General features: G+C 39.4%; 1 pseudogene; it reads right to left on the reverse strand.

Moving 5' to 3' along the window:
* Nucleotides 1-13,029, reverse strand: part of LOC114036805 — a 54,405-nt pseudogene extending 41,376 nt beyond the window's left edge.
* Nucleotides 13,030-14,536: the final 1,507 nt, after the last annotated feature.

Genomic DNA, 14,536 nt, shown 5'->3' on the forward strand with positions numbered 1-14,536 from the left:
GGGATTGTTGGGGTGGTAAAACTGAGCCTTAATGGGATTAAATCATTTGTCCAGGGTCACACAGTCAGTGAATGAGTGAATTTGAACTGTGGTCTTCCTGGTTCCATGTGTATTATCCACTGCATCAGGCTACTTCTTTCCAGTGTCCCATAGCTAGTAAATTTTTGTGGCAGGATTTGAATGCAGTTCTCCTTAACTCTAAGCCCAGCATTCTATCCACTATTGTTGTTGTTGTTGTTAAGTCCTTTTTCAGTCATATCCAATTCTTCATTATCCCTTGTAGGGTTTTCTTAGCAGAGATACTTGAATGGTTTGCCGTTTCCTTCTCCAGCTCATTTTACTAATAAAGAAATTGGGCAAACAGAGTTAAGCGACTTGCCCAGGGTCACACAACTAATAAATGTCTGAGGCTGGATTTGAACTCAGGTCCTCCTGACTCCAGACCAGGTGCTCTATCCACTGCACCACCTAGCTAACCCACTATACCATTGTGCTTTTCTCTATCAAGTTCTATACTTGAGTATAAGATTTGGTCTCTACCCTCAAAGGGAACATAATCCAATGCGGAGTATAAACTTGTCATATAAAAAGTAATTGTGATAATATGCTGTAACAGTACCCAGATCATAAATCCAGACTATGATGTTTAAATCTGTTTTCCACATTTTGGGGGAGAATTAATTACCTGGAGTTCATCCACTGTGCCACCTAGCTACTCTAAATCAATGATCTCATAATCATCAGTCCCTTCTTCTCTATTGTCTCATTTCCCTCTATCTTTATATGTGCTCAGGTTTCTATGATCTCTAAAATCCCTTGTCTGGCCTGTAATCCCTTGTCTTTTCTTTGACAGCCAAACCTCTTAAACAGGTAATTCACATGAGCTGCTCCCACTCCCTCGGCATCCATGCTCTCACCTACATAAATCTATCACGAAACATGCAGAAGCATCTTTGGGAGCAGAAAACAAGGATGAGAGTCTTTGCTGATGCAGAGATCAGGCTGAAAACAGGTTTTTTTTTTTTTTAAACTGCACAGTGATCCTATTCCTTGAATGAGATTATGGTCCAATAGAAAGATCAATGGATTTGTAATTACAGGTTCAGGGTTCAAATCCCAGCTCTGACATTTTCTGCCTGTATACCCTTGAGCAAGTTATTTCACTTTCTTATGTCTCAATATTTCATCAGTAAGATGAGAGAGTGGGAAAAGATAACCTCTAAGACCTTTTACAAGTCTTCATATCTGATCTTTCCAGAGTATGAGTATATACACATACATATATGTACATATATGTTCATACATTCGTATATTTATGTGCACATACATATATGTACACACACATTGCATGCAAACATATGTATGTATATATGTATGCATGCATGTATTTATATTTACACAGAGTATTCCATTCAGTTAAGAAACTAGCACCTAAGATACACAAGGCTCTCTCCCAGGTGCTGAAGAAGACCAGAAGGTTTATTTATTGGCAATGGTTATATAAACTAAGCCGAGAGAAAAGAGATGAGGGAAAAAAGGGTTTTGTTTTGTTTTGATTCTAAAGAGTGCACAAAAATAGCAATGAAGAAAAAGAAAGTGGGCAGTGGAAGCAGCAGAAGCAATCAGAAGTGGCTATGAGCTAACAGGAGCAAGAAGAAAAACAGACACACCAACTGACGAAGATGAGAAGTGAGAACGCAAAAATCACCCAGAAACAAAGAGGAAAAGCATGGCATTTAGTCAGTTTACAAATAGCAATTAAACATCTAACCTAATATTTGATTCAATGTGTTTAGTTAATAAAAAACATGCAAAGTCTTGCATTTGAGTTAAAAAATAAAGTTCACAGGTTCTGGATGGATCGAAACCTAGCTTGACAATGGTTCATATAAAAAAGAATAGAATGTAATTCAACAGTGTGATATGGGGGCCAATATAGCTAATGTATTGTTAGGTTCTTAGGTTGTTTTATGAGTGGAACAACCTAAACTAACCTAGCTATCACCATGATGAGAACGGTGTAACTTTAGACTCCCATAATTACTGTCCTCATGAGATCTCTAAGGGCACTGAGAAAATTTTCCCTTTAAACACCAGCTTGTAGAACTCCTGCAGGACTTCTTTACCTGCAGTAGTCCTCCTTTCAATGGAAATAATTGGACTGGGGAGGTAGCCTTCTACTGTATTTTGCCCTGGTCTGACCACATCTGGAGTGTTACATTGAAGGTTGTGGATGTGTATTCAGAAAACAAACAGGTTAGTGTATGGACTGGAATCCATGCCATGTAACATTCAGTTGACTGAAGAAAGGATGTTTAGTTCAGAGAAGATATTTAGAGGAACAGTAAGTCAGTTAATAAACATTTCTTAAGTGCCTACTATTACTACTACTACTACTACTACTAATACTAATAATAATAATAATAATATCCAACATTTATGTAGCACTCTGTGCCAGGCACTTGACTAATGTGCTAAGGACTAAAATATGAAAAAGATAATTCCTTCCCTCAAGGAGCTTACAATCTAATAAAATAAGAGAATATACAAAAGCAAGCTGCAAATCCAGGGGGTGGGGAGGGAATGGGAAAAGCTGGAGAAAAAAAAATAGTTGCATGGAGTTGGGGTATAGTGGAGACCAAGGGATCTCAAGTTGGTTAAAAATGAAGATATGATCATCCTGGAAGCCCTCTTTAAATGGGGATTTTGAAAGGAATTTGGTTTGTTTGTTTGTTTGTTTGTTTGTTTTTTGCTCCACTCTACAATCCTCTAATGAGAGGGACATAGGATACTAATGAAATGAGAGTACTAAGACCAATTAAATCTTTTAGGATGATGAGTTTCCTGCTGAGGAAGTTTTCTGAGGGTATGATGGAGTCCAGTCCAAGCAGTGCAAGCCGGTAAGAAATGAATGGAGCACATGATCCTCATCTAACTATTTAAAGATCTATCATATATAAAGATGGAGGTAGACTTCTTCAGCTTGATCTTGGAAGGCAGAACTTGAAGCAATTCATGGAAGTTGCAGATTGTTAATTTTCTCTGGGAGTAAGGGAAAAAAATAAAACAATGAAAACAACAACAACAAATCCTTCCTACCAATTGGAGCTGGCCAGTAGTACTAGAATGCTGAAATAGGCTGTTTGGGTAGCAATAGGTTCTCTCTCACTGGAGTTGTTCAAACAGAAATTTATCTGCCTTATGAGGCTGTTTCATGTATCAAATAAGATAAGATAACCTTAAAACATTTCCTAGTGTTTTAAGCTAGCTATCATAAGAATAATATTGTAGCATCATGTGGAAAGAATAGCAAATAGTCCAATATGGGTGGACCATAGAGGATGAGGAGGGAAGTAATTATGTAAAAATGTAGGAAAATTAGGAAGGGCTCAAGTTACTAAGAACTTTAAATGACAAGCAAAGGAACTTATAAAAAATGAGGGAGTTGGGCTAGGAAGTGCCTAATGACTTTTCCAGCTCCAAATCTCTGATCCCATGACCATATGGCATCATAATATAGCTTAAGATTGAATTCCTTTTCTTGGCTTCCAAATCACACTGTTGGTGATGTCTTCAGAGACCAGTGAAGGAAGGGTACTTGGTTTACCCTTAAACACAAACTGTTCTCCTCTGTTGGCTGGCATGCTTTTTGGTTTGATACCATGATTGCCTCAGAGGTTTTTGAGTTTTTGTAGGTCTGCACTAGAATATTCAAATTGACCTTCAAATTTACATGTTACTTCTCCAATTTGAATGTGAGCTCCTCATGGATGGGGGCCATATTTTTGCTTTTCTTTGTTTCCCTAGTACTAATCACAAGGCCTGGCATTTCATAAGCATTTAATAAATGCTTGCCTGCCTGCCTCACCACCCCATTTGATTAACTGACATAGAAATGAACTCCCCAATAACTCCAAATTTCCCCTCTGGCCATTCCAATTGAGTGCCTATATAATACCATAATATGAGTGGTATAACTTTACAAACCCACAATTACTTTCCTCATAAGATCTCTAAATGCATTGAGAAAATTCGGTCTTTAGACACCAGCTTATTGAATTCCTGGAGGACCTCAGTACCTTCACTATGCCTCCTTTCAATGAAATTAATTGCACCAAGATCTTTGCCACCAGCCTGCAATACAACTTTTAATGATAACACGCAACTTGGGAGGAAACATGTTAGTAGATGATGAAATGTTAGCATCTATTATAACACTGAAATCAATTTCAGCTCCACGTGTCGGACATAAATTAGTTCCTCAGGGGAACAAGCTTCCCCAGCTACATAAACACACCTTTCAATGACCCAATGGAAAATGCGGTAGTTACTTATGAATTAAAGCAGACCCAACTTAGTCCATTAATCCTTGTGGTCTTGACAAACAAGGGGAAGATAAATATTGGAGTCTTACAAACACTACACAACTGAATTGAGCCCCAAATGGCATACACTGATATGCATCGTTGGCTAATATTACTAACATACACACAACAGTATGTGAACCCTTTGGAAGTGCTTGGGGCCAAACAGCACTGCAGTAATCATCGTTCATAAAAATGGATATTTTGTTCCCAGAAACTAATATTTTGAAGCACAGAAGTAAATAGAGTATAAATATAGTATTGAATGCCACGAAACACTATGTCATAATCTCCTCTTCCTACCTTTCCTCCTCCCACTCCACCCCACTCACAGTAATTAGGGTACAGATGTTTCTATTTTCTCTTTGAGAAAAAAAATGGTTCTGTTATAAAGGTGTTTGCTTTCCAACTAATCATGGTTTTCCACATTTATTAGAAATATCTCTTCCTATCATAGGGCCTTTTAGAATGGAGTTTTTCTGGCCTTCAGCTCAAATATTTATAGGTTAAGGGCTTGTGGTGATTTATTTCTATTTGTTTTTAATTTTCTTGCCCCATGTTTCCAAAGGCACCACACATTGTTATGAATGGCTTCATGCTAAATTATGTAGAGGGTCCACGTTGCTCCAGAATGCTTTCTTTTGATGAGGTTGTTAAAACAGTGACAATATGAATTACCATGGCAACAGAAACATAAATCCAGAACCCCATTTTTCCTCTAGAGTTAAGATAGTTCTTCCATCTCTTAAAGGCTCAGCCATGATGCATCTTCAAAATGAAATTCTTGGGAGGTTTTGCAGACCTGAAATGCATTCACTTGTCCTAGTTGCTGGTTCTCTAGCAATTGACTCTGGTTAGTGACATGACCAAACTGTCTTGCATGCCCAGTATTCAGGCAGTATGAGCATATTCTTAAGGCCACATTCAAGAAGTGTTCATGTGACCATTATAAGTAGGCAATTTCCTAAACCTCAGTGTATGGACAAGTAAGGCCAGCCTGTAAAGGAATGTTCCCCTGCACTTTTGAATTTTTTTTTCCATGAGCCTCTGCCTGGAATGACATCAGTGTTTCCATAGTAACTAATGCATATCAAAGGGACATGAGTAGAGAGCAGAGGAAAAACAAATATCAGAAGCCCCATAAACAAAATATATGTTTAGGAATATACATATATGGCATCAAGTTCTGTTAGGTTTCTTGTTCCTTGTTTGTCAGGAATCATAAATCCTAACTACAAAAAAAAAGTGACTGTAGCCTGTATCCTTATAGATTCTGCGTGCAACATGAGCCACTTTTGAGAAAAAGCCAAATGTAATCAGGCCAAGGAAGGAAATCCAGGTGGTGAGGAGAACTGGATATGTACCATGCAAATAAGCAATAAGGCAATAAATATTTATTAAGTGGGGAGGATACAAATATAAGAAAAAAAGTCATCCCCTGCCTTCAAAGACCTTACATTTTAATGAGGGAAGACAGTACACAAAAGAGAGTTAAAAATGGGGGTGGGGGACGGGGAGGAGATGAAGATGGTGGCACAAAGGTATGGTTTTGAAGCCTAGAAAATCAGGAGCAGAGACAATAGCAGAATGAAGTTTGGTTAACCTGGGATCTGCCACAAAATAGAGGCTCCAGAGGGAACTCACTAAGAAAATAAGGGGGCCTACAGGGCAGAAGAATATTTCAGGGTGAGAAGGCCACCGACGTGGTTGTACGGACCATGGTGGGGAGGCCTCAGTCATGGAGGGAAGTTTCAGAATGAGACAACAGCTGTTGAATAACAGATACAACAGTTGTGTGCAAGGCCCTCTCTGAGTCAGGGACCAAAGATCAAACATATAAATAAAACAATCCTGGCCATCGGGAAGTTTATATTCTATTGCTAGATAAAGCCTACATCTAGATACTTAAATACTACTGATACTTTAATACACTACTGGTAAATGTCCAAAGTGAGATTCAAACTCGTCTTCTTGCTCAAAGTTCAGTACCATATTTATTGTGTCATGCTGTCAGACCATTAACAGATGGCTTTATCTTCTTGGTATTCCCAGGTTAGGTGGCATAGTACATAGAACACTAGGCCTGGAATCAGAAAGACCAGAGTTCAAATCTGGTCTCAGACACTGTGACCTTGGACAAGTCATTTCAACCGTGTTTGCTTCAGTTTCTTCATCTGTAAAATGGCCTGGAGAAGGAAATGGCAAACCACTCCAGTATCTCTGCCAAGAAAACCCCAAATGGGGTCATGGAGAGTCAGAGACAACTGAAGAACAACACACCCAGACAACTCCCCAAATGTTCCAGTGGAGGGCTCCAGAATCACACAGAATCTTCTTTCCCCCCGAATCCTCCCTCATTGTACCTTCCTTTTTACACCAGAGGCCAACCCTACCCTCCTAGTCCCTAGGGCTCACAACTGAGGAATCATCAGGAGGACTCACTTTGCTTCACCACCGTCCTATATCCAATCTGTGGCCAAGGCCTCTCAATTCAACCTTTGCAACATCTCTCAAATAATGTCCCTTTCTTTCCTCTGACACTGCTCCCAGCCTGGTGCAGGCCTCATTACCTCACACCTGGACTATTGCTATAGCTGCTGGTGGGTCTGCTGCCTCAGGTCTCTCCCCACTCCAATCTATCCTCCATTCAGCTGCTAAAATGATTTTGGAAAATAGCACGGCTGACCATGTCAACCCACCCCTGCCCCTACCCAATAAACTCTAGTGGTTCCCTATTGCCTCCAAGAGCAAAAAAAAAAAATGTTCTGTTTGGTATTCAAAGCCCTTCCTAAGCCATCTCCTTCCTACCTTTCCAGTTTTCTTACACCTTACTAACCCCCTCCCATCACATATTCTTTGATCTAGTGACACTGGCCATTTGGCTGTTCCACAAACAAGACACCCCATCTCTCAGCTCTGGGCATTTTCTCTAACTGCCTCCTATGTCTGGAATGATCTCCCTTCTCTGCTCTGGCTATTAACCTCTCTGGTTTCCTTTAAATCCCAACCAAAATCTCACCTTCTACAGGAGAAGCCTTCCCCAATCCCTTTTAATTCCAGTGCCCTAGCTCTGCTAATTATTTCCTGTTTATGCTGTATACAGCTTGCTTTGCATACATTTGTTTTCATATTGTCTCCCTTATTAGACTGTAAGCTTCTTGAGGGCAGGGCTTATCTTTTTCCATTTTTTATATCCTCATGTGATGAATAAAAGCCCCTACTGAGACAGAGTTTCTGGGTAATTAATAATATATTAATTAGGCTAGCCGGCAATCAATAAATTGATGGTCAAAGGTTTCTCTTGATAACCAAAGACACCAAGGGAGACCCTGAAACATCTTCAATTTCTTCTGAAAGGAAATTCTCATGACAAGTGAAAATCAACTTTGATTGGTGGACATTTAATAAGAAGGTGGGCCAAAAGACTTTAGCTCTTCCTGCTGAGAATGTGGCTTGATCTTGAGACTCAGCTGCCTCCAGCAGTCTGAGCAGGGGAAGCCATTTCCATTTAGAACTCTCTGACTGGTTTTCTCCTTCGTGAGCAAGGTCATCCTAAACTCTAATGGAGGAGATCAAAGGCTCACCCAGATTGGATTTTATTTACACTCTAAATAGAAATTGGGTCTCCTAGTTTGCTGGAGTCCCAAAATGGACAAGCATGTTCCTGGAGGGCTTGGAGCAATCTCATCAATCAGCCGTGCCCTTCAGAGACTGGTTGACCTTAACAGGAATTGGACCTTTACAGAAAATAGAGGGTAAAAGGGCAAATCACAATTAATAAGAAGTTATTATTATAATAATGTAATATTAATTTCTTTCACCCAACACTTGGCACAGTGCCAGGAATGTAGTAGGTGCTTAATAAAAGTTTATTGAATTGAATTGAATCTTGGAAAAACACTTATGAGATAAGAAATAATCCATTATTCTGCTAGGTCAGGCAGATGCCCAAACCTGGGAGTATCTGCCTCCAAGGTAGTCATAATTACCAATATTTGTACCTGGGGCAAGTGGAATGAAGTACACAATTAGGGGGTTAGGGGGAAGCAAGGCTGTTGTTATGGTCCACTAGCAGAAGATGGGTAAACACAGGATTGTAACATCATGAGATCATTGTAACTGGGATGGAGCTTAGAAGAACCCCTTGCAACACCATCATTTTTGGGATGAGGAAATGAAGGTCCAGCGTGAATTGACCAAAGTCACTCGGGTAGTACATTCATGGAGCCTTTTATTTGAAAGCAATACAATTGCTAACTATGTGTTCATGTCATTTTTCTGCTAAGAACTTCATGTGTTCCCAATACCTTCTACGTTTCAGTCCCTGAGAAAAAGCACCAGTGACCCACCCTAGTTAGTGTTCCGATCATTGATGCTGATGGAGCTCTCCCCTGGTCCTTAACTTGACTATTAACTCAGCTGGATTCATTACAAATTAATTCTGACCCCTAGTCTGTATTTTAGCCTAAAGACTGTAAGAAGGGAAAGGACAAAAATCTTTATCCTCAAGGAGTTTATAGTTCTTGGTGGAATAGGATATATGTATGCATTTACATATGCATATATGTGTATAATTACATATATATTACATCCATTACTTATATAATAAGCATACATATATAATAAACATAAACAATACACTGATATGTGTAATGTATTAGGGTCAAAGGTTAAAGGAGAAAATAAACTCTAGGATAAACTGGAAGAGGGAAAGAATGCTCTCTGCTAGAAATGAGGGAGGGATTGACCAAGTAAGCAGCTCCCAAGTTGGACTTGGACATGAGAAAAATAAAGTACAAATGTTTATGCTTATCTAGGAGTTCTGATTTGCAGTCCTGCCTTTGCTGCTGGCATCCTTACTCTATTTTCTGGGGAACTTTAATAACTTATTCCATATAAAATTTTCCATTTGTTATTATTGCAAGGACTCCATGAAAATAAAGCCGATCCAAAACCCCACACACCATTTAGATTTTCTCTTTAAATAAGCAGATTGTTATTTTTGGCAGATGAAGAAGTTTTAGCATGACTGTTACAAGGAAGGTGCTTCATAAATTGAAAAACCCTCTATGAATATGAGATTATTATTATCACTGTTGTTCTTCTTGTTGTTGTTCCTTTGCTATCATTATTAAATAGAGTGCTGGTCTTGGATAAAAGAACACATTCAAATCTAGCCTCTGATATATTGGCTGAGTGACCTTGAACAAGTAATTTAACCTTTCAGTGCTATAGTAGCTCTCCAGTACGATCAGATACAGAATACTTTAAGGTTGGCAAAGCACTTTACAAATATTAACTTATTTTATCTTTAAAATAACCCTGAGAGGTAGGTACTATTATTTTCCTCATTCTACAAATGGGGAAGCTGAGGGACAGAGAGGCACATTATCACATAACTAGTAAGTGTCTGATGCAGGATTTGAACTCAGTAGCAGACAGAACAAGGGAGAAGATGATGCCTTAGAAGCTTGAAGACATAGAGATATCCAGGAGATAGCACAGTATGTCTAGAGGTCCAGGTTCTGCATTTGAAGACTCAACACTGAGGATCTCTGAGCCCCAGAGGAAGGGGTAGGAGCAGTGGGAAGCTTGACACTATGAATATTTTATGTAACCATATCAATTGAAAACATTCCTTTTTTTACCAATCAGTGTTTTGTTTGGGTGATGGCAGTAAACACTCTACTCTGTAATGATGGTCTGGTTCAAGGGCACTTTATTAGTTGAGTTCTAAAGGGATTTTGAGGTTATTGCTGCCTTATGAGTAGATGTTAGGTTGTTATGATTATCAGTTGCAATACTGTTATTCCATTCTTCTCATATCTTTTGTCAGGGTTCAGATAAAAAGTCCTGGGACAGGTCAGTATCCTGCTATTATCATTTTTTTAATGATTAATGTCTCACAAACTCTTGCATGGATGAATACAATAACTGCTTTTTATAATTGAGTAAAAACATTGGGGTTATTAAGTTCATCCTCTGGATGCCCACTGAGGGAATCTTTGGGATAACTTCAACAGGAGACAGGATGACAAGGCTGACATTTATCTTATCTTGTTTGCATATAATTCCCTGTTTCATCCCCACTCCCCTCACTATATCTCTACAGTTTTAAGATTTTCATTTCCTCCTTTGTGTCCTCAATACTCAGCACATTGCCTGGCTCATTGTAAGTACTTGATAAATGTTTATTGACTGACTAGTTCTATGTTGTTTAGAAATTATCACTATTTGGTATGGTAATATCTATTAAATATATGTTCCTTAAATGTTAATGCATTGATGTTATTATCATTATTATTGTTATTATATGTTTGCTGAATTAAATTCCATTGATTACTAGCTATATGCCATAGGATTATAAGTATAAGCGTGAGAAACATGGACAGCTAGGATAATAAATTTAGAGCTGGGAAGGACCCTAGAAGTCATGTATTCCATTCTCCCTCACCTCATTTTTATAGATATGAAGTCTGAAGGCTAGAGGGCTTTCCAAAGTTACTTTCCCAAGCTCATACGGGTGATAAGTGTCAAGGTCTTCTGAGCCTCTGATTCTAGAATCCATGGTTTTTCCAGAGAATCACTTGGGAAGAAAAGACTAAAATATTTAACTCTTTTTTTCTTCCACTTGTGGTCTTCTTTCTCCTACAAATCCTTCTTATGACTTTCTCTCTCCTTATTTACCTCATTATTACTGAGCCATTTTTCAACTGTGCCCCATTTGGGATTTTTCTTATCACAGATACTAGAGTGGTTTGCCATTTCCTTCTCCAGCTCATTTTATAGATGAGGAAACTGAGTCCAATGGGGTTAAGTGGCTTGCTCAGGGTCACACAGCTAGTAAGTGTCTGAGGTCAGATTTGAACTCTAAAGATGTGTGTTCCTGACTCCAGATCCAGTGCTCTATCCACTGTACCACCTAACTGCCTCTTATTTACCATAGCTTTGGCATTAGCAAAAAGAAGAGGGACCCAGAAGGTCCATACTGGAAAGAAACAATTCATATATTAGAAGACATGTCAAACACAATGGTAAAGGGCTTTTAAAAAAGGAATTTTCCCATGATTTAATATTGGTGATTTCCAAGATGCTGTGTTCAGTTTAGCTGAAAACACAGAGGCTGGTCGACAGGTGACGTTGAGAATTTCATTCACACACAGACATCATCCTATTTTTCCCAGTTACTGGTCACTTCAGCCAATGTCCCAACTCAAATCAAATCAATTCAAACTAATAGAATTTGTCAACTGCCAACTATGTACAAGGTCTGAGCCTTGGATATAAAACAAAAAAGATATTGAGAACAGTGGATCAACAGGGCTTGTCAACTGATTGGATATGGGGACTGAAGGGGAGAGAAAGGAAGAAGCAGATAATGACTCTTAGGGGTTGAACCTTGAGTGACTTCAGGCAACTAGACGGACGGTGGTGCTGTCAACAAAAAAGAAGAAATTGTAAGGAGGAGCAGGGATCGGAGACTAGATTTTAGGGGAGAAAAAGATAAGGAGATGGACAATGGGGCACAGTGGAAAGAATGCTGTGAATGGAGTGCCAAATTTGGAGTCATAAGACTTGAGTTCAAATCTTGCCACTTTCTTAATAAGCTTGTGTAAGTCACTTAACTTCACCAGACCTCAGTTTCTTCATCTGTAAAATGAGAAAGTTGGACTAAATGACCTCTGAGGCATTGTCCTTGTCTAGATTTATGATTCTATGATCATACGTCATTTAACTTCTATGTCCCTCTTGTTTCCTCATCTGCAAATCATGTCAACAGAGCATTTACTAAGCATCAACTATATGCCAGGCATTGTGCTAGGCACTGGGGAGTCAAAGCAAAGCAAAGCAAAACTAAACAAAACAAAACAAAATGAAACCAAAAACAAATTCTCTGACCTCAAAGAGCTCACATTGTAAGGGAGGCAACAACATGTCTATAACTATGCACAAACAAGACACGTACAGGATGAATTGGAGATTAACCAACATAGAGAAAGCAGTAGTTTCAAGGGGAATCAGGAAAAGCTTCTTGTAAGAGGTGAAATTTTAGCTTGGACTTGAAGGAAGCCAGGAGGCAGAGCTGAGGAGAGAGAGAGTTCCAGGTATGGGTGATAACCACTGAAAATCTCCAGCATAGAATAAATGAGTTGGCCCCTTCCCGATCTCATTCGATTATCCCATGAGCGAAAGATCTCCAAGGGAGAGAATATCTATAAAGGATGAAAGAGAACCCGATGTATAGATTCAGGGGATAGCCATATTTGGGGTGACTAATTCTTGGCCCAAATTTCTCTCTAGGCCATTGATTTATGTTTTTTAATAGAAGTGGCCATTAAGCCTATGAAGCTTGGACCACTAGAAGCCTTTAAAAGACCTAGCATAAATATGGAATCATGCTAATATAGCTCCAGATGTGAAACTTGCTTGGTGCTCCTGCCAGGCCAGGCAGCCAGGGGCATTCTAGCTCACTCACAGCGCTCATTCACTGCCACAGCCCTGAGCTAGGTGGCAAAGAATACCCTGCCAGTCTGAGTAGCTTTGTCTTCTGTGACAAGATTGTCTTCCAAGTGGCACAGTCCTTCACAGAGGAGAAAGTCAGCCGGATGTGGGCTGTCAAGAACGCCAGACTGACATGAACATGAGAAGCTGCCTGTCTTTTCATGTCAGCAATGTGTTTTTGCTAGATTGGGCTTGGCATGCAAATAGACTGAGCTTAAAACCGCAATGATTGACACTCAAAGGCTCCTTGGTGTTGACTTCTTTGTTCTGTCCGGGGCTAAATACAGAGAGGCACTCTGCTCTGGTGTTCTATGCGGTTGCAGCATTTGTAAGCAGAGCTCTTATTGTAGAATAATGAACAGGCTGAGTCTCATCCTTCTCTGGAACATTGACTAAGTCTGTTTCCTAAATGGATGGAGGAAACAATTACTCTTTTTCATATGTAGCAGGACCAGCATGAGAGAGTAGAAATAACAATGGTTCTATACTTAGAAGATCTTCGTGAACTTGGGCAAGTGCTTCAACCCCCTAGACAGCTAGATGACTCAGTAGATGTGGAGACAGGAATATCTGAGTTTTAATTCTTCCTCAGAGGCTTACTGGCTGTGTGTTACTAGCAAGTGACTTCACCTCTTTCAGCCTCAATTCCACATCTGTAAAATGGGAATAATAATAGCACCTACCTTGTAGGGTCATTATGAGGATCAAATGAGATGAAATACCTAAAGTGCTTTGCAAACCTTAAAGCACTATTGAAATACTGCTACTTCTTGCCCCTCAGATTAAATCCATTTAGGTGAATTTCCTTGCTAGGTAGTAGATTACAGTCAGCTACAAGATATCAAGAGACCTGAGCTTGATTCTTGGCTCTGTCACTTACCAGCTATGTGAACAACTCATTTCACTTCTCCCAGACTCAGGTTCCTTATCTGTGAAAGGGAGAAAATAGTTATTGTTTTAACTATTTCACAGGTCTTTGGAAGGATCAGATGAGGACCCACTGTGAACCAGAAAGTACTATAGAGATGCAACATATTAGACAAGCTTTGTTTTAGCCTGGGGTGGGGGGAGAGCTGGATTTATTGACAGAAAATCAGGGTGAAAATGCCAATTCTTCCATTCACTTAGCTTTCTGATAATGACCAAGTCACTTAACCACCCTGTGCCTCAGTTTCCACATTTATTTTTTTTATTTTGATTAATTAATTTAATTTTAGTTTTCATCAGTCACTTCCACAAGCTTTTGAGTAGTTTCCACATTTATAAAGTGAAGGAGTGGGACTAGATTACACTGATGGTCCCTTCTACCTTTAGATGTATGAGCCCAGGATAGCTGTTGATAAAGTGGTCAGTCAGTCAAAAAAACATTTATTAATAATTGCTATGTGTTCTGTACCATACTAAGCATTAGGAATATAAATACAAGAAAAATGAAAATCAGTCCCTGCCATCCAGGACCTTGCATTCTAATTGAGAAAATAGCACACAAAAGGAAGCTAAAAAGGAGGGGAAGGATGGAGGAGAAAGTACTTGGTGGAGAAGTCTAGTGGTGGGGAATGAAAAAAAGACATGGCTGGTATGGATGCCCTCTTCAAATGGAGGTTCTGGGAGGAGCTCCCCACCCTCCAATCAGAGGCAGGGAGGGGCCCCAGGAGCAGACAGTACAGATG

This window comes from Vombatus ursinus, unplaced genomic scaffold, assembly GCF_900497805.2.
Source record: "Vombatus ursinus unplaced genomic scaffold, bare-nosed wombat genome assembly UNPS02009994.1, whole genome shotgun sequence".
In the NCBI taxonomy this organism is placed as follows: Eukaryota; Metazoa; Chordata; class Mammalia; order Diprotodontia; family Vombatidae; genus Vombatus; species Vombatus ursinus.